Genomic DNA, 20,918 nt, shown 5'->3' with positions numbered 1-20,918 from the left:
AAAAGAGTCCACTATTTAACTCACAGAAAGAAGATATTTCGCTGTTCACAGAATATCTTCCTAGATGTTCCGAAACTTACAGAATACACCAAAATATTACATAAAGTTCTATTTCAAGAATCACAACTAACTGATAGAAATTCTTCAATTTCCTGGTTAGAAAATACACCTCAAAAATAATAATAATAATAATAATTCTCAGGACACAAACTGTAGTAAAATTCTTACTAATCCCCCCCAAAATCAAGCCAGGTTTTTAATAGTTTGATAATTTCCTTAAATATCAGTAGCTTCACAGTAACAAACCTTAAAAAAAATCATGTTTGCAAAATATCTTATTTTTAAACAATTTAAAATAATTAGCATTTTGAAAGTATTGCATGTACTAACATGCATCTCAACCAAAAGTGAAAAATGATACTAACGTTTCTTGACAGTTTTTTTCATAAAAATTGTATAATCAATGAATATATGGATGTTACAATTAAGAAACATACAAGAAAGTTAGGTTAAACAAGTTATCACACTAAAGAAGAATAGATGGAAAGCTTACCCCTGTCCTGAGCTTGCTAAGAAAACTCAAGAGGAGTAATCTCCAGAAGACATCCTTCTAGCAGTCAGCTCTTAAATGGGGTCTAGGAGAGGTGGAGCCAGGCTCCACCCCTTCCAGTAGCGCAGGTGAATTGCGTTCACCTGTGCTCCCAGGGCTGACTCATTGCTCGCATCAAGTGGTCAATCAGAGGTTCAGGCTGTGATACAGCTGTTCCCATACAGAAACTAACAGCTAGGTCTAGAGTTAAATTACTTTAAACAAAACAGATTTTTAAAAAAACTCAGCAAAAAATCATAGGCAAATCTTTAGTCATTTTTAACCCACTGTTACTTTAAAGGCAATTCTGAAGGCTGATGCACGTCACGCAGTTCAGTTACAGATATGCCTTATCTTAATAAAGGTACAATTAGTTAAATTCAGGTTTTCAACTGATAAGAATATCCTTTGTTAACCTTACTTGAACTTAGCCCTGTGTAGTTTCAACCAGGTGAACAAATGAGGGCCTGGGGATCTTCATGGCTGCTAGGGAAGGAGGTTTCTTTCCCAGGGGATATCCACAGTCTGATCCTGACAATCAGACAATATAGGCACTATTAACTGTGACCTGCAGAGGTACCAACTAAGATAATAAAATAGTGCCTAACACTATCAGAATACACCAGCTGTTTTACTAAATCCTGAAGAATCGTAAACATCTAGATAAATTTTTATGACAATACATCTAGATAAAATTCAGAATCACAGAGTCACAGAATCACCCGGGTTGGAAGGGACCCCAAGGATCATGTAGTTCCAACCCCCCTGCCTAGCAGGGCCACCAAACATACACATTCAGATCAGGTTGCCCAGGACCCCGTCCAACCTGGCCTTAAACACGTCCAAGGACGGGGCATCCACAACCTCCCTGGGCAGCCCGTTCCAGGGCCTAACCACTCTCCTAGTAAAGAACTTCCCCCTAACATCCAACCTAAATCTTCCCTCCTTCAACTTAAAACCATTTCCCCTAGTCCTGCTGTTATCAGCCCTTTTGAAGAGTTTACTCCCCTCCTGGGTGTAGGTTCCCTTCAGGTATTGATAGGCTGCAATGAGGTCACCCTGCAGCCTTCTCTTCTCCAGGCTGAACAAGCCCAACTCCCTCAGCCTGTCCTCATAGGGGAGGTGCTCCAGCCCCCTGATCATCTTAGTTGCCCTCCTCTGGACCCTTTCCAAAATCTCAATGTCTTTCTTGTACTGAGGGCTCCACACCTGGACACAGTACTCCAGATGGGGCCTCACAAGAGCCGAGTAGAGAGGGACAATCACCTCCCTGTCCCTGCTGGCCACCCCTCTCCTGATGGAGCCCAGGATCCCATTTGCCTTTCGAGCTGCCAGAGCGCACTGCTGGCTCATGTTCAGTCTCTCGTCCATCAGGACCCCCAGGTCCTTCTCTGCCGAGCTGCTCTCAAGGACCGCTCCTTCCAGCCTGTACAGGTGCCTGGGGTTCTTCCGGCCCAAATGCAAAACCTTGCACTTTGCCGTGTTGAACCTCATCAGGTTCACCCGAGCCCAGCCCTCCAGCCTGTCGAGGTCCCTCTGAATGGCATCCCTTCCTTCCACCGTATCAACCGCACCACTCAGCTTGGTGTCGTCAGCAAACTTGCTGAGGGTGCACTCAATTCCCTCATCGATGTCATTAATAAAGATGTTAAAGAGCACCGGTCCCAAGACAGACCCTTGGGGGACACCACTTGTTACCGGCCTCCACCTGGACATAGAGCCATTGACCACCACCCTCTGTCTGCGGCCTTTCAACCAATTGCTTATCCATCGGGTCGTCCACCCATCAAATCCACTTCCCTCCAATTTGGAGATGAGGATGTGGTGGGGGACCATGTCAAAGGCCTTGCTCAGGTCCAGGTAAATGACATCGGTCGCCTTCCCTTTGTCCACCAATGCCGTCACTCCATCATAGAAGGCCACAAGATTAGTTAGGCATGACCTTCCTTTGGTGAAGCCGTGCTGGCTGTCTCGGATCACATGCTCATTCTTTATGTGACCGAGCATGTTGTCCAGGAGGATCTGTTCCATGATCTTCCCAGGCACGGAGGTAAGACTCACCGGCCTGTAGTTCCCCGGGTCCTCCCTGCTCCCCTTCTTGTATATGGGAGTGACATGACCCTTCCTCCAGTCGTTCGGGACCTCACCTGACAGCCACGACTTCTCAAATATGATGGAGAGCGGCTCGGCAACCACCTCAGCCAGCTCCTTCAGGACTCTGGGATGCACGCCATCCGGCCCCATAGACTTGTATTCATTCAGTCTAAGGAGGCACTCTCGGACTTGCTCTGCCCTTACAGTGGGGAGGGATTTACCTCCTTGGTCCCCACATAGAAGTTTGGGGATGCAGGGTTCAGGGACGTGAAAAAGACTAGAATCCTGGCCACCAGTGAAGACCGAGGTGAAGAACTCATTCAGCACCTCAGCTTTCTCTTCATCTGTTGAAGCCAGTTCTCCTTTTAAATTTACCAAAGTAGGTACGCCCATTTTGGCCTGTCTCTTCTGGGCAATGTACCTGTAGAAGGTTTTCTTATTGTTTTTCACGTCCCTTGCCAAGTTCAGTTCTGCCTGTGCCTTGGCTTCCCTGATCCCACGTCTGCAAGTCCGGACGGCATTCCTGTACTCTTCCCAGGTGACACAGCCTTGTTTCCAGAGCTTGTACACCCCTTTCTTCGCCCTCAGTTCTCTCAGCAGGTCCTTGCTGAGCCAAGCCGGTTTCCTACCTCGCCTGCCCACTTTATCTACCTAAAATTATCTACCTACTCCCTTATAGTTTTCTAAATATCTTAGAATAGCCACATGCATAAGAATAGTTCTTTACTATTGATTTCACTATTCAGAGATGTAAAAGAACAGACTAAAAATTTGGTTTTATGTGGTGTATGAACTAGTTGCCAAAGAAACAGACGCCTAAATGAATGGGGGGGATTCATGAATAGATAGACATCACATTGTAAGTAAAAAATATACTTAATTATTGTCTTAAAGAAAAAATAGAGGAAATGGACTGGTCCTCTACTACAGCCAATAATGAAAATCTTAAATGACACAGATGTATTTCCTAATCTGCTTTCCACAGATGTATTGTACATAACAATATCAGTGGCCTTAAGTAGTAAGATGCTTAACAAACCTCAGCTAATGCAGCCTCCTAGCTGCATTTCTTTCCTCTATTGCATTTTTTATTTCCTACCAAACTTAGGTTTGATTTTAAGCACTTGAACAAGCAAACTTCTCCCAGAGAGAAAGTCATTCCATCAGTATGGAAGAAATACAATAAAGCCAAGAAAGAAGATGGATGACCCGTCAAGCAATGAGTCTTTTTCCATGGGGAAGAATATAGCACTTTTACAGTACTCCCCACCCCACCCGATCAGGGAGCTGGTGTGTAAGTAACTTGAATCCAGTATTATTCAATATAAAGTATAATAATAGTTGTTAATTTCATGTGATTAATGCATATGCAATCTCACATCATATTTATTAGGAGTGCAAATCATGAATTTCTAGCCTAATAAAAAAGATTAATTGAATCAAGTGTTTAATTTCCTCTCTTCAAATCATTTCTTGATGATTCACGAATTCCACAGCAAAAGCATTTACATTATCATATCATCAGGAAATATAGTTAGTTCCTAGAAAGATAAGACAGAGCTGTTAAACCCTTAAGTTTCAAAAGGCCGTATTTTGTTCAAACGTTGGGAATATGCGATGGATACAGCGAGCTGACAGACAAAACATTTGACCCTATCAGAAGTGTGGTATTACTGTTGTACTTCCAATGATGTGAAACCATGGGTTTTTCAAACCAATCTGATACTGCACTGAAGTTTCCTTGTTCTTATACCGTGCATGTCAGGAAGTGTAAAACGTTAAACATTCTCTGAAGCTGCCCTAGAAACCCAAGATAACTTATTTAAGGTTTCCCCGGGCCCCCCCCCCCCCCATGTTTGAAAAACTTCTTTGTTTCGCTAAGGGCAAATCTCTTGTGTTTTGTAATGTTGTTACTGAACAAGTTTAATGATTTGCTGAGGACCTCATCTAGCAGCATTACCAAGCAACGAGATTAGAAACGTATGGTGATGTAGGTTCTCCTCGAATAAACGAAAATATTTTATTCAACTACCAAGAAGGGTCTCCTGAGAGCAAATTAGAAGCTAGTTGTGAAGGGAGATGTTTAGGCATGCTCTGGAATTATTTATCAGCATTTTCTGCTCTTGTAAGAATAAGCAGACATTTAAATTAAACAAAGGAGAAAGAAAATGAGTTTTTTTTTTTTTTTTTAAGTAATTTGACTGTTAATGATATTTCTGAATTCTTCTCAGTTTAATAGTTTAAGTAATCTGCAATGATAATTGTTACTGCTAAAGCTCCAATTGTGTCAATTCTATCCTTGCTGAAATGAACTTTCTCCAAGACCTTTAATGGACAAGTAATTGCAAATTTATGGTAGGCTTTGTTAATTTTAAGTTTGTTTTCTTCTTGACATTTCTTTTAATTTAATTTTATTGCATTCATCAACAACTACAGAAACTGACTTAAAAGTCCATTAAAAAAAAGAATAAATGTTTGGGGTTTCTATATTGCACTTGTTTATCTTTATCTGTAATGAGTCTGTGTCTCCAGATAGAGCGGAAGCAGTTTAATTATTACTTTCTAAAGAATGAGTGCTTTCTTCATACTCTTTCCAGATAAATATATTTTAAATTCTCACACAGCTTGAAAGCATTATTGTGAGTTCACTACTTAGGTGCTATAATTTCCCCTGCAAAACACTGGGAAAACTATGAGTGTGTTTAAATTGAATACTCAGAGGGATAAACTTAAGCACTGTTAAGTGTGTAAGACAAACCCGTATAAAGGTCAGTTCCAAATTAAAGTAATAATATGTATCACAGGTACCCATCATGAATGAAATGCAACTCAATGAAAAATCCATCTCACATTCAATGAAATTTTCATTCCATACCTTCTACAGCAGACATAGCTATCTCAGAATTGTAGTTGGCATGACACTGATGAAATCACATGTAATTGATTGCAGTGATATTTCAACTAAACTTCCATTGTCAGAACTTGATGAGTTGTCCAGACAGGATGTTTATTAGGATTGTATCAACACAGTGACTTGTCATGCAGTTTCTCAGCTGTTGTTTTGCCATCATGTCTCCTTTGTTCTGTCCATGGGTCAGTATGCCCCATTCTAGGATGTGCTCAGACAAAAACAACTAACATCGCTTGCACTAGCTTGCACTTTAAGACTGATCAAGCTATCACAAAGGCATCAGTTTACTCCACACAGCAATATGCTACTGGAAGCTGCACTATATCTTAGTTATCTGTTCTTAATGCCCGATTTCAGCCCCTATTTGTCTACTGTTAAGTTAAAGCCATCTGAAAATAAAAATACGCAGTCCCTCATGCTCTAATACAACAGAATGAACAAGCCCCACTTGTTTCTTCTCTTCTCCCTCATAAAATGGAAAGCTGAAGAACATTTCTTGGCTCAGCATATTCTCAACATTTTTGCCAAATCAAATGCTTGACAAGTGCAATTCTACAGCACATGCTTGATTTCCTTTTCAGCTTGCATTTCATAGAAAAGGATCTTTTGCAAGAAGTGCAGCAAGTTGGTGACATACACAGGCTGCAGCACAGGTAGTGCAGTACGGGGTATCCGCAGATCCTCATGATGCCATTCCCAACAAGGAGGCCAGGAATGGCTGGGTGAATTCCCTTGCAGTTTCTGTTGATTTAGGGTCTGAGGAGTCTAAGAGCACTTCCCATGTTGTTCTTCCTGTCCAGAACTGACCTGCTTTTGCCTTGCAGAATTGTCATTCTGTTACTTTTCACAAGCCTCTACATTACACAAGTGCATTTTTTTAAACAACAACAACAAAAAAAATCTATAAGAGCTAGAAACCAGAAGTGAAGTCACAAATTTAAAAACTACAAGCCCTGTACATACACAGACTGCTCTGCATGACGATTATATCTGACAAGACCTAGCTCAACATTTTTATTTCCCATATTCACTGTAATTATGAAAGAAAATATGCATTATAAAATAACGTTATGATGTTCTCTCTTCATTGAATCCACCATCATACTTAGCCTCCTTCTGAGCATAAGTAGTTCAAATGAATAAGGATTGAAAGAAGTTTACTTAAAACCTGACTCAAGTGAGTATATATTTACTTTCCTACTCCCTATAGGAAAAAAAAAGAAAAAAGGAAAAAAGAGAAAGAAAGAAAACCTGAAAGTTCATGCCTGCTACACAGGATTTGCCTCTATGCTAAGTCAGCCTTCTTTGTCCTCCCATCACCCTTTTCAGGCAAGTGCCTGTCTAAATCACAACTGATAGAATTATCTCCAGCTATTCTACTTCAATTATATCAAATAATTCCCTGAATCTTTTATCAATTTCCTTTTAATTTTTTTCCTCTCCACAACATGAAATTCAAGGTCACTTCTGTTTTATAACAAAGTTTTGTGGGACCTCAAACACAATAAAACTTTCTTCTTTGTATTCTTCCCTCATTCTCCTTTGTTACTGCATTTTTATTATATTCATAACACTTTTTTCAAGCTAAAATGAAGCAATTCATGTTCTCCTCACACCCACTTTTTATCACCTACTAATCCTTCCATAAAACTTATTCTTACAGAAATTCCTCTCTTGTTCTCCTTGAAAAATAAACTTGGCATACCTTTCATTATCTGCACCTGCCTTTGTGAGACTTGTCTCTAGAGCTTATGATGGTTTCTTTATGCTCTCTATATTTGCCATCAAATTGAAGTGATTTATTATAATAATTGAAGTTTTAACATACCTTACTTAACTGCTTTTTTGATGATGCTCTTAATTTGGTAACAATATAAATAAGCTACGTCCTCCTCCATGGATTCATTACTGCAATACTCATTAAGAGTTTAACTCAGTTGTTAGAAACAGAGAGCTGTTTACAAGTTCTGTCATAGCACAAATAGTGTTGAATTATGCTCAAAAAAAAAAAAGCTCCAGCCTGAAGGTAGATCTGAAATACTTTCAGCAATAATTGTAACATACAACCTGTGGTTGGTTTTTTTTGGGGGGGGGAGGAGGGAGGGGCAAGGGGCTGATCTTCATAAGCTTTTCTGTTGCACCAACACAGTGATTGGTTTTTATCTACCAATATCAATACATCACATGTAAAAATATGGTTTAGGATATTAAAGTTTATCCTGATATGTTCAATTTTAAGTGAAGGAAGCCCATGCCAGAAGTTCACTTTACGCTAATAGGCTGGAAGTGTCATAGGATGTTGAACTTTGTATTATTTCTCATCCATATTTTGATTTTGCTTCCTTCCACAAATCACTGTTATCTTCTAAAAGCAATTGCATTTCCCTCCAGAGGTACATAAAAGAATCATTAAAAATGTCTTGGGAGGTAATTTTTGGGAACACATACTATATTACAGATTTGAAGCATAGTTAGGTTACAAGTTGGTTAGTCTCTTCTGCAGTATTTCTTCATCTCTTCCCATTTTGCTTTCCCTGCCCTCTTACATGAGTCCACAAGATTTTCTCACTAGGATGCTTGGTGATCAAATATGATATTTCTGTAATCAGAACAAAGGTGGGAGGAAATTATTCTTTTTAATAACCTACAGCCAGCCAAGATGCAGCCTGAAGAAACAGGTGACTTAAGTGTTAATTCCCCAGTGGTCGTACTGCTTCTTTATCCTCTGCCTATGGGAGTCCAGGCAAAACCTGGTAATTGGGCAAACTAGAAACTTCACAGGTATGGAAGAGAAACAGGTGAAAAATGTAACTGATCATTATCTTCAGCCAGTAACAGGCAACCAGATGCTCCTGAAATACATCAAAGGATTTAGCAACACAGGGCTTCCTGCTCAGAGGGAGTAAAGAAGGTTGTCTTCAGCCAGAAGAGTGATATACAGCTACCTTCCATTGTTTCCACTCTGAAAAATTTACAAACTTTTACTTGTCAGGCAGGATAAGACCAAATAAAACAAGTGCTTTTAGTCTTACGTACATTTTTTGTATATATATTTGAAAAGGCTCACTCTATACCTGAGATAGTTGAATCTCAATTACTGCACAGGACATTTATCAGAGTCCGTAAAATGGATAAAAAGAAGGTCTTAGAGTCTATCTCACACAAATTTACATACTTGGAATCTACTCTTTTCAGTTTCCTTCCTGATGCCTCAGTTTTCCTTTCTCTTCCCAATTTCTAAGCAAAGAATTGAAAAGATGTTGAAAAGAATTAACATTTGTCTCATTTTACCATTTCAGACTAGAAACACAGTTGGTCTATACAGTTGCTGCATAACACATGCTGACAAAAATCCTAATGAAAGATGATAGCAATTAACAGTGTTAAATTCTCTTGCCAGAGTGAAAGAATAGATTTCTGACTGATAACCTGAGAAGAACGCCCAATTTGTGAGCAACTTCCCCCCCTTGAAAGCTGTAGAACTGGCAGGGCTTTTTTTTTTAAAAAAAAAAAAAATCTGAGATCATTTTAAAGGAATTACTGCTTTCATAAAATTCTTGTCATTAATTTTCATTGAACATTTCAAAAATTAAACAGATTTGTCCTTGCATGCTGTTACTGTGGTGAATGGAAGTGGGCAGATTTCCATTTCCTAAGCGCACCTGAAGTCTGTTGGTTTGCTCAGTGTTGACAATAGGATGATATGAGAAGTGTAATAAAAGGGGAAAGACTTAGCAAGATGACTTAAAGCAGATGGCTGTGACCCTTTTTACTGAACCAGACCCAGACTTTAATAGATACATTATCACAATTGTTTGAAAAACTGATCTAGCACTTCAGTTCAAATAAGAACTGGACAGGCTAAGCAGCTAATTGTTATTCTTGGCAGATGCTTCAGTATTCTGACTCCAAGATGAAAAACACTGCAGAACCGTAAAGCATCCCAAAAGAAACCCTACTCAATTAACAACTCTAACTCATACCAACAAAAGCAAAAAACATAGCACCCTGGTCTGACTTTTCCACGTTGCTGCAAAACCAGGCACATTTTCTGATACAACTGTTTGCTGAAGAGCCATGATTTATCTTCGCCTCTGGGGGTGGGAAGGGGGGAGAGCCACAGGAATCTCATATTAAGTTTCCAGATCTAATAGTGCCAGAATATTCCAGTACAAATGAACCTGTCAGTGTACTGTGAAGGAGCAGTACAGGTTTAAGCCAAATAAACTTGGCTTTTTTTGGCTGGCTTTCAACAAATACTGCAGGAAAGTTTGCTATGTGTGGTTTCCCAGCTCCAAGTCCACACAGATTTGACTCAAAAAAACCCCATAACACAGATGAACCCAACTAAAGCCAATCACTTTGGTTATGAACCCATGGATACGCCCAGCTCTTTTTTGTCTTGTGCTAATTTTTTGTGGACCTGTATGTCTTTCCAGAACATTTTTGTAGTGTCTCAGGAATGTTCATCTCCCATCTGCAATTGAAAAAGATCCACAAGAACTATTCTGCTGTCTCCCAAGTTATCAGTTGCCACTAATTATTAATGCACACTTTTGGCAGCTGCATCATGTACTGTCATTATATTCCAACATCATTGACAAATTCTAATACAGCACTGAGAAATACTTTGAATAACTCAAAGATAAACAAGACTTTGTCTGCACATGTGGCCCATTCAACTAGAAACCTCTTGCAGTTTTAGCAGATATTTTGAAATCACTGTTCTGTTTTTAATCTACCTGAACAGAAGTGGATGAAATTTGAAGACAGAATGCTCAGAAGCCAATAGTACTTTAAGGAATCAGAAAGTGCAATTAAATTAATGGTTTTGTCAGAATGATAGTTGTGTTACTACTATATAGTGTTGCAGTATCGAAAAGCTTCAATTAAGAGCATGGCCTCGTTTTAATAAGCCTTGGAGAAAAGGCATCTCCCCCAGCCCCAAAATGGGAATGAATAAAGTAAACTATTTCAGAAAAGAAGGTCTTGTCACTGCTTATAAACAAAAGACTGAACCCTAGTCAGAGAAGAAGAGTTACCCAAAGCCACAGGAAATCTGTGGCAAAGTAAATGAGTATTCTTTCCCCCAAGCCTTATGTCCTAACCACATAGCTATTCTTTTCCTGAAAGTAAAAACTTCACATCATGTCACTCCTGATAAAATATGCAGACGATGAAAATAAGTGATTGACAATTTACTTTTAAATTTATTTTAAAAAATGAGTTGTGGACAGTTTGTAGGCAGAAATAACTAACATTAAAATACATTTATAAGCAAAAATTTGATTGTATCTAAATACCATGTAGTTTTGACCTATAATACAAAATGATAAAATCAACAACATTGAGATATATTTTAAAGTAATATTTAGTGCATCTTTACTTACCAAGTTGTAAATGCAGATTTGTAGCTAGTGTGTCACATGCTTGTGAAATGCTTGCATAAAAATGCATGAACATTTGCTCTAACAACCCTGTCAAAAGAACATCATGGTGATCATTTTGCAACACGTATATTATGTCTGATGAACTTTGCTGTAATTAATTATTACTGCTAATGAACATTTGATTAAATTAATTTCCTAAAATATACAAATGATTAGGTGAGAAAATGAGAAGGTTTACTGTACATATTTATAACAGTAAATTCTATGCAACCTTTTCCCATGTTTAATACGATGAAATAATAAAGTTATATCCCTTTAAGAAGGATTTCAGAAGAACTTTCGGGAAGCTCTTTTCTCACATACAGACACCCAGGAGTCATTTGAATCATTTTGAGGTATCCACAGTGCCGACCCCTATGATATCTTCCTGTCATTATAAAATGCTGCAGAAGAACATTAGTAAAAAAGAAATAATGCCAGAGTGGTATACAATATTTGGAGTTTTGCTCTTCAGTTCAAATTCAGGGTTTACCATGAGAGAACTTACTCTCTTGAAACACTAAAATATCTTACTTTTTAATTTAAGTTGACCCTTTACACAGCACATTGCACAGCAGTTTTCTATTAGAAAAGAAAGGTATGAGAAAGTATTTTCACTGAAATCAGGACACAAAAATAAACACTCTAAAACAGTTTTGTTATTTGTCTCTTACATAACAATCATTAAAATGCTGAAATAGTGTTGGTAATTCAATTGTTTCTGTATCAAAATATTGATCCCAAGTCTGTACTAAGTACTTTGGGTTTTTTTTGGTTGTGTTCTTTTTTTTTTTTTTTTTTGTTTTTTTTTGGGTGTGGGGGGGGGGCGAGAGGGTGGCAGATATAGTTCCATAGATAAGATTTGCTACTATCATATTTTACAACATGTAATAAACAAATGCTTCTATGCTCCATGAAACTGCTAGAGGAAAGAAATTTCCCACATGCTAATTGTTGCAGCACAGATCCTGCAAATGACAATTTTTGGAACGTGGCAGAACAATACAACTCTGGAAGCCATGATCTCATCAATATGCAAATTTATGTCAGTAAGGGTAATACTTAGTGTAATAGTGCCTCCACAGTGTCTTAGATATTAAGATTTAAAATATGTATTTATTACTTCCCCATATTAATTCTAAGTTACTATGAACATCAGAGAGCTAGAGAAGTTGGCATATCTGCACCTAGAAGCAGAGCTGAAAGAAAGTGAGGAAAAAGAATGCCTCAAACACCTGAGTTAGTTGAGTCATTTCTTACTGGTTTGAGTATTGTGGTTAGGAAAGCTAACCAGAAAGAGCAAAAACAGAACAGATCTTTCTGTCTTCCAGCCAGGTAACATAGCATCTACTACTGTGTGACACCACTCTCACCCTGTTTGGGGCAATCGTGAAGCTTATTGAGCAGCTCTCCCTCCCTTTTTCGGGGTCACCTGATATTGTGAAAAAGCTAAAGTGGGTCAAAATTTTTTTGAGTGGAATAAAGTGGAGATATAGGCAGTTAGGTGGATGTACACTCAAACAGATACTATGATAACGCAGACCATTGTTCTTTAGGAGGTAAGACTGAAGTAACTTACTTTCTTTTGGAACTGGACTGCGTGTCAGATTTAATATATGACTTGCTATACAGGGCTAGTCAAAACTTAATACGCATGGCTGCTCCAGATAATAAGGGGACATAATCTTACGTTTTGCTTTCAGTAACACCAATAGTATCCTGTTATTTTGTTTAATGCTAGCGCAAATATGAAATAAACTAAGTTTCAGAAATAAATCAACGCTTATTTGATCAATAAATTACAATTATTAATAACTGCATTTCAAAAGGAAAAATGCAATCCAGAAGAAAATACAGAAAAGCAATAACACAAAACATTATTTTCAACAGTGTAAGAATAGGAGGCAGTTGATATAGAGACCTTTAACTAGTTCCAGATCACCCAAGAAAGGCAGCAGAGACAATTCAGTAATAAAAAAGGAACTTAATTTTTACTTCTTACTTCAGTAAGAATATTAAACTTTCTGAATGAAAACATCACAATGTATGTAAAAGGTAAAGTTCATAAGTTTACATTGTGTTTATAATAACAAGGCTATAATTTTTCTAATGAGTCTAATCCTCATAGAAGAAAATGTTAGTGTATTTAATGGTCAGAAATTTTGCCACTTCACTAGGGAAAGGTGTCTTTCTCCATAATATTTCATATTGCTACCAATGTTTTGTACATCTACAAGGGCTTCTTGCTGAAGTTTTGAAATCTTTTACATGTATCAGCAAGTTATTTTTGTGCATCAAGTACTTTACAAACTTCATGTTAGAGGTTATCGGAAAGAGACACTAATTGTTAAACTTTTTGCTTTTACATGCACAAAAAGATTGATGATAGAAGCAAAATTCAGATTTTGACTTTTTGTCACATATTTTAGCTGCCACTTTGTTCTAAGTTCTTTTTTGGGAAGCATGAGAAAAAGCCTTTGAATCTGAACTTAATCAACATGTAGGAAGAGACATTTCTTACAAATCTGCCTTCAGTTTCTAGTTGTTCCTGTGGGTGTATGCTGACACGACATTGGTGTTAAGAACAGTTTCCTGTTAGTGGTTAAATACAAGACTCTTATAAAGATAAAAGCTATCCTTTTTCACATTCAAGCATCCTAACAATTCTGTAATAGCATCTAAAACCATGTTTTTTGTCTAAAATCATGTATTTCAGATAAATATGGACCTTATAAATTCTTCCATTTAGGAAAATGATCTGTGTGTATCACAAATGTTACAGTCCCTTTAAGGATATTATGTTACATATATATGTTACATATTATAGGATATTATGTTACATATATGTTACATCCCTTTAAGGATATGTCATATCCTTAAAGATTTACTTAAACTTTACTGTTGTGGAGAAAAGAACCCAGATATCACTAAAGTACTTTAATTTTCCACGCAAACCTTTTCACACTTATTTAGCTAGAGGATGCAACAGCTGTTGATGTGCTAACTGTGGTTCAAGAAGGTTCTGTAGTTATATCTCTAATTCTCTTCTCTTAAATCTAGCAGAAAATTTGAATTAATCATTCTGGCATCAATGATACAAACAGACAATTCATCTTGAATCATTCAATAATCTTCACTAAATGATTAATACACTTTTAATCACAGAATATCTGGTATCTTCCCAGTCCATATTTCTCATGAGCTTAAAAAGCTACAATAGTGCAAGCTACAGATCTAATTCTGTTTTGTTAGATCCAACTAGAAACGTTGTGGTTTTATTTGAAAAAGGAAATTTAATGACTAAATGTTTTTAATCCAGGGAGAAATTACTGTGCAACATTTCACCAATTTTCTTCCTGTGAGATCTAATTGAATATAGAAAATACTATGATATGCTTATTAGATGAATCTTTATGAGGTTTATCACATCCAAACTAAATGAAGTTTTTGTGAATTTGGAGTGAGCATGGTATTATTCTTTCTTTAGGGCATAGCAGCATTCTTTCAGGGAAGTTTGACAGTCATCTATCATCAGTGCTCTCTTTGGAGGTTATCGTGAATAATGGAGAAAGGGCCTGCCCTCTCCTTACCAATAATATATGCCTTGAAGTAGAAAATGCCCCCTTCCTACAACTCTAACTTCCTTTCTCTGACAAATCCATAGTCCAGCAGGAAGTGGCAAGGTGCCTATTGCTGCCCTTTTGACTATCAGACCTCTGGGCATTTCAGCTTGCCACTATACCATGAGAAATTAGGATGAGGCAGAAGACAGTGTAGCTGAAATGTCAAAGGTTTGAGTTCAATTTGGTTTGAAGGCTGGCTAAAGGCTCAGATCGCTTCTTATTTTAACCAAAGTACTCATAATACAGATTGTCACTTTGTTGGTTATACAGGCTGTAGCATTTGGCTGATCCAAACAGAAGTTGTCCTGTTATAGGTGCAGAAAAACACTGTCTTTACTGGAAAGTAACGTTGAGGTGTGGTTTTTTTTTTTTTTTTTTTTTTTTTTTTTTAAATAATTCTACATTCTTTTCCATTTGTATTTCGTCCTGGTGAAACCATAACTATAAAGTCAGATATTATCTATCAGTCTTCACATTTTAGTATTTTTTTTCCCAAAAAACTTTAAGCAGAGAAACACACATATATATTTTCTTCCTCCTAGAGACTTTACTTTTATTCTTTACGGTTATTCTCTTTTATCTCAAGTAAGTGTCACTTTACATCCCTAGCGCAGTGGGTTACTTGAGTAAAGTTTCTCCATGCTTTCACAATATTGAGATAAATACACATATTTTGCTTTCTACTGAGGGAAATATGGTCTTTCCATAGCATTCAGGGATTTTGTTTGAATAGGTGATGCGAAACAAAACACCTTTTAAATAAGACATAGACTGTTAGATAAGTTTATTAAATTATACAGATAAGTGAAACAGTTCATTTGACCAAAAATTCACATCTTTTAAGAACAAAAATTAAAAAGATCAATAATAAGTTCCCTTTCTATTCATCATGCTCATTACTAGGCACTTTCATCCTTTATATGTAACTGGCATCCAGTAATTGGGATGGTTTCATTTGCAGGCTCTTAGTCAGGAAATATTTCCTTTCGAAACAGCTAATAAATGGCAAAGAAAGATATCCAGGTTCTTTAATTGTATCCAACTTTTTCTCTCAGATCTGTTTCATCTAAAAGTATATTTCAAAGTATGATCGGTGTGCAGCAACCTTCTAGAGGAAATGACTACACCCAGTTTTGGCCTTATTGGTTAGAAGCATGACTTTGCTGATTGTACATCAAAGGTAAAATAAGAAGTACTTTTATTTCTGTCATAACATACATCAAATTATGCAGAAATGCTTATATTAATACCTAATAGACTCAATTTCAATATCCAGTTGATACCAATTCTGATACCCTGTGTATAGCCAATGAATATAAAGATGCTATAATTATGAAATAAACAAGAGAGTTTGGTAGAGCAGATTACAATAAGAAAAAGAGAACAGATAGAAAACTTACCCACATCCTAGGCTCACTGCAAAACTCCAAAGGAGAGATCTCTAAAAGACATCCTTTCTCACTGCTAGTCAGCTCTTAAATGGGTCTATGAGAGGTGCAGCCAGGCTCCACCCCTTCCAGTAGCACAGGTGAATTGCCTTCACCTGTGGTCCCGTGGCTGACTCATTGCTCACCTCAGGTGATCAATCAGAGGTTCAGGCCATGATTCAGCAGTTCCCATACACCCTATAATATAACTAAGACTTTACTGATGTGCCAATAGCTATTCTTACAAGAGTTTTCTTGTATAATAACCTCTTCAAATTATCTTGTCTACTTAATGTATCATAGTAATATGGCTGAGTCCATCCTCCTTGGAATGTAATCGGATATTTTATTTAGTATCTAATACACATTAACAAAATCCACATTAAATATAATAGCTATTGAGACTTTCAGCTTCAGGTTAATGCTTCTAAGTATATTTTGTTTGGCAGTGTTGCTAACAAGTTTTCTGGATGTTTGGACACAAGTGGAAAAAACTTCACATCTGCCAAGGGGGGGTGCTCAGTTTCTCCTACTGCCCAAAGGGTTTGGGGATAACTGATTCTGCCAACTGGTAAAGCCTCAGCTCTTCCTAAAGCTGATGATAGAGAGCTGGGAAGAGAACAAATGTGACCACCTATGGATATTGCTGGTGGGGATGGAATGCTTGAGCCTATTAAGTCATTTTTTGTGACATCAGTAGTTCTTTTAGAGCAGATATAGTGTATTAAAATGAAGTCAGGTAAAGCTAAGAGAATTTCCTGGGATAGTGCAGGCTCTGCCAGACAAGATAAAGCTTCTGCACTGCAAAGACTAATTGCTGATCACGCTTATTCCTGTGAACTTTACTTTTATTTTCCATTTCTCTTAATCATCTGAATGATTAACAGAAAATTTTCTCGTGCCATTCTTTTTATCTGATTATCTTTCTGAGAGCTTTTCATTTGCTTTAAGTGAAAAACATAAGACTAAGACTTTAATTAATATGTCTTTTCCTTACATACTGTAGCATATTCTTCCTCTCAGCACTTGTCTGTCTCCTTCTGGCACCAGCACTGCTTTACATTCTCAGAGATTCACACCGAGATTCCAGAGATCCAGAGATTTTCCAAATTTTGCTTCATTTATCACAGTCTCATATTGTCCGGTAGTGCAGAATACTAATATTCATGGCAAACTCTAGAGCAGATATATCTTCTACTTTGCTAAACTCTTCTGCAGCCTTAGCTTAATGTTTTTATTAGTTTGAGCAATTCCACTTTGAACTGCCAGACAGACTTTTAAACATCTTTAAATATCGTTATACCCTTTCTCTCTTTTGTATTGACATTAAGTAAAAATGATTTTTTGATGCAAAATTTATTTGAGTCTATCCATCAAAATAGACTAATTACTCTTTAAATTTACGTTGTTGTATTGCTGCTTTTTAATATCTTGAATACTAGTACAGAACAAAGAATAAATAAATTTCACAATTATGGATTGTCATTTACCACTCTCTGATCATGGAAAGAAATCCCTCAATTGCCTACTTCTGTTCTTCTTTTTGTTTTTCCCTGAGGGCTGCTCTGAAAGTAATGCTTCGTATTTTACTATGGTGACTTATGAGATCAGAGGCAAATTTTGGCAGTAGAGGTTGAACCACTACTACCACCACTATCCTCTTATGTTTTGTGACAGATGATAGCGAAGAGGCAGTCTGACAAAATGGCGTCTAATGTGGAAGGACAGATGAAGCAAAGGTATATCATTGAATCCCTCCATGCAGGAAAAATGGACCCATTGATATTCACTAGTGCTTGCTGAATGTTTGTGAAGTTGAACAATAGATGTGAGCACAGTGAGGTGGTGGGTGCTGCATTTCAGCAGTGATGCAGAAATTTATGAGCACAGCATGCATAATCTTGTTCATCACTGGTGAAAATGAATAGCTAATGGTAGTGACTGCGTTGAAAAATAGTGGTTCGTAGTTGGGAGTTTGCTTTATTAGTCTTATTGTGTTCTTTCTAACCATTGTAGTTTTCAGGGAAATAAAAAGACATTAGTTTTGAAGTGACCTATGTATGTGTACTTTTAGTAATCATTAACTTATGCATTTGGTATAACCAAAACCCTATCTCTAACCATGGCCTCTAGATAGAGTCACATATTCCAGCTTTGCATAAAGATGTCATCTTTACATCAGTCATTTTCTAAATGTTTCCAAAAGTCTTCTAAATGTTCACACAATCTCCTTTACTTCTTTCTTAGGACTATATTTAACATTTCCTTATCTAAGAGTTTTAAAATTTATTTCAGCATTATAATACATATAACCAACTTCCTTTTTATTGTATCCTTTTTTTTATAATCAATTTATTTGCTTGCATTTTAATTAGCTGATGTACCACATGATTCCCAATTCATTGAAACAGACATAAATCCACATGAGATGATGATAGCAGCATTCTATACTTCTCCAAGCATTATTTTTCTCATGTTCGTGTATTTAAAGATATTTTTTTACCAGAATTTGAGATTTTCATGTGTGAATATAGTAAAATGTAGAAGTGGGATCTCCCTGGGTAATCTGGATAATTTCTGATAAATACTCATCAACTAAGATCAAACTGTAGCAATGAAGCTCTAATTGTCTGCACGAGTTCTGGACCTGGTCATCTATATTGTATTCAAACTAACATTTTGACGTGTCTGTTGCTTTCCTTCTTATCATGCAACACATATTGAGAAAGAGTGATTGATTTAGAAGTGTCCAGCTGACAGAGAAACCTGGAACAAGCAGGCACTTAGCTGCTCCGCCATACAATTGAAGAATGTTTTGATTACATGCTATTTGATGTAGCTGTAACAAAGGAAAAATAGAGGGATGATGCCAAAAATGTGCAGCAGTGTCTGACGTCTCTTAGCATCCAGAGACAACTGCTGGCATGTCCCCTAGGAAATTCTGGTCCCAAAAACCTGGGAGGAGCCTGAAAAAAAAAGAACAGGCTTCAGAGTTGTAGGGAATGAAAACTCTGAAAGTTCTGAAAGAAATAAACTAAACTCCATACTTTGCTACCCCATTCATAGTTGCAGATTTCCTGTCTGTTGTTTGCTTCACAATAGTTATAAAGTGGTACAAAATATTTCTAGAAAGCAATAAAAATTTCAGTCTTCCTGGAGTTAATAAACTATCGACTCTTTTCATCACTGTATATTGGTCTTATCTAAGGTAAACATGTCAGCATTTTGGTGTTTGAGACATTTTTTTTTAGTTGGGATTTATTTATTTATTTATTTTCACATCACAGTCCCCATTTTGACACTTACTGGTGAGTTCACATGTTTATATTGGCTGCAGCAATATTATTCCGTCTGAGGAGGTTAACCATAGAAAATATTTGTACATGAAATGCTTGTAGCACTTAAAGAGGGCTCATTCTATCAGCCACCCAAAGAGCCTACGTCCGTATACATCTGTTTTTGGACATACATGTAAAGTGTGATTTTACAGTAATATTTGGAATAATTATACTCTGCCAAATTCAAAGGTGGTATAAGCAGGTGCAGTTCCATTGACTTGATTTATATCCACTTAACCACTTGTGGGCTTGCTATATTTAATCTCAAGGTTTAGTAACACTGCACCAAAATGGAAGCTTGTTTTGTCACTTCTGAAAACAAAGCATTGTTAAGGTATAGTGTGGATGAGCTGAAACACAGAGTTTATGAAACCAGCCACTGGGAGGGAAATTTTCACTCCTAAATAAACATTTATTTTGTGGTAATAATAGCCATCAAGAGCATAGTTCTACTAAATGAAAGTTAAATGGAAGGAACTGGCAGATTTAAGCATCAGCGTTTCCTATTGAGAATCCAGAATCGTTCTATGAATTCTGTGAGCCTATTGTGATTACCTACAAAGAAAGAACAGGCTTGCAGAAGACAATGTAAGAGAAATATTACAGGAAATCTGTGAAGCTCTTGTTTATTCCGTCTTCCAGTGGGAGTGTCTTTTGTAGATTATCAGTAGTTTCAAATTGACTGTAGCAGGAGTCATGTTACACTTGTTTTCTCTTTATGTCCCATTTCCATAGCTCCAAGAGATGTACCATGAAGTGATAATACCATTGAGAATACTACATCCAAAAAGGAGCCACTAAGAAATAGTGAAGTTCAAAGGAAGAGAAGAATTTAGGAAAATCATTATTCTGTGTTGCGTAACTAAGTGAACAGGCTGCTATGAAATACCATCATATCTACTGATCACAACAGAAAATTCGTCAACAATTAAGTCTGCAACTACTTTCTTTAAGTAATGCTAATAGCTTTCTGGAAACAATGTGGGCTAATTCTTTTTAAATACAAGCAAATGACAGTAATTACACAAATAGTGATCAAGAAATTTATGGTAATCACTGGAATAAAGCAAGCAATGGATCCGTACAATTCCAGCAATGAAAAAAGGTGTGGTTTTTCCATGTTTCATTCCAGTTTTATTTCATTAATAGACCATGCCGCTAAATGAGCTGGTCTCATTACAAGTGGATTTGGTCCTGCCTTATCTTCTGCAGTCACATACATTAAATGCATGGTCTTGTGAGCCGATAAATAGTGATTCACATTATGAGTTAAGGCAACTTTCAGAACTTGGTTCAGATGTATCTGAGCAAACTATTTTTTGCTGTTGACTGCACCTTTCACGTCTACTTAATGCAGTTGTTCCCGATTCCACAAGTAACTACCTTGACCTGACTTAAGTTAAAGCTAGCAACATAGAAAAACACACAGCAAATGAAAGATTATTTCATGTCTAATGTCTCTGTAGATGTGTGTACTTCTGATATAAAGAGCCAGATTCTAATTTAC

The 20,918-nt window shown here is 37.0% G+C and overlaps 1 long non-coding RNA gene across 1 annotated transcript; it reads right to left on the bottom strand.

Moving 5' to 3' along the window:
- Positions 1–10,044: 10,044 nt before the first annotated feature.
- On the bottom strand, positions 10,045–16,084 carry LOC122181018. The gene is made up of 3 exons (XR_006179291.1): positions 16,047–16,084; positions 10,985–11,071; positions 10,045–10,071 (listed from the first exon to the last, which is right to left on the bottom strand). It is a non-coding gene; the product is annotated as an uncharacterized LOC122181018 (long non-coding RNA).
- Between the last annotated feature and the right edge of the window lie 4,834 nt (positions 16,085–20,918).

Source organism: Lagopus leucura, unplaced genomic scaffold, assembly GCF_019238085.1.
Source record: "Lagopus leucura isolate 7727_CA_CO unplaced genomic scaffold, USGS_WTPT01 Super-Scaffold_100009, whole genome shotgun sequence".
Lineage (NCBI taxonomy): Eukaryota > Metazoa > Chordata > Aves > Galliformes > Phasianidae > Lagopus > Lagopus leucura.
This window is presented reverse-complemented; position numbering and strand designations above follow the sequence as displayed.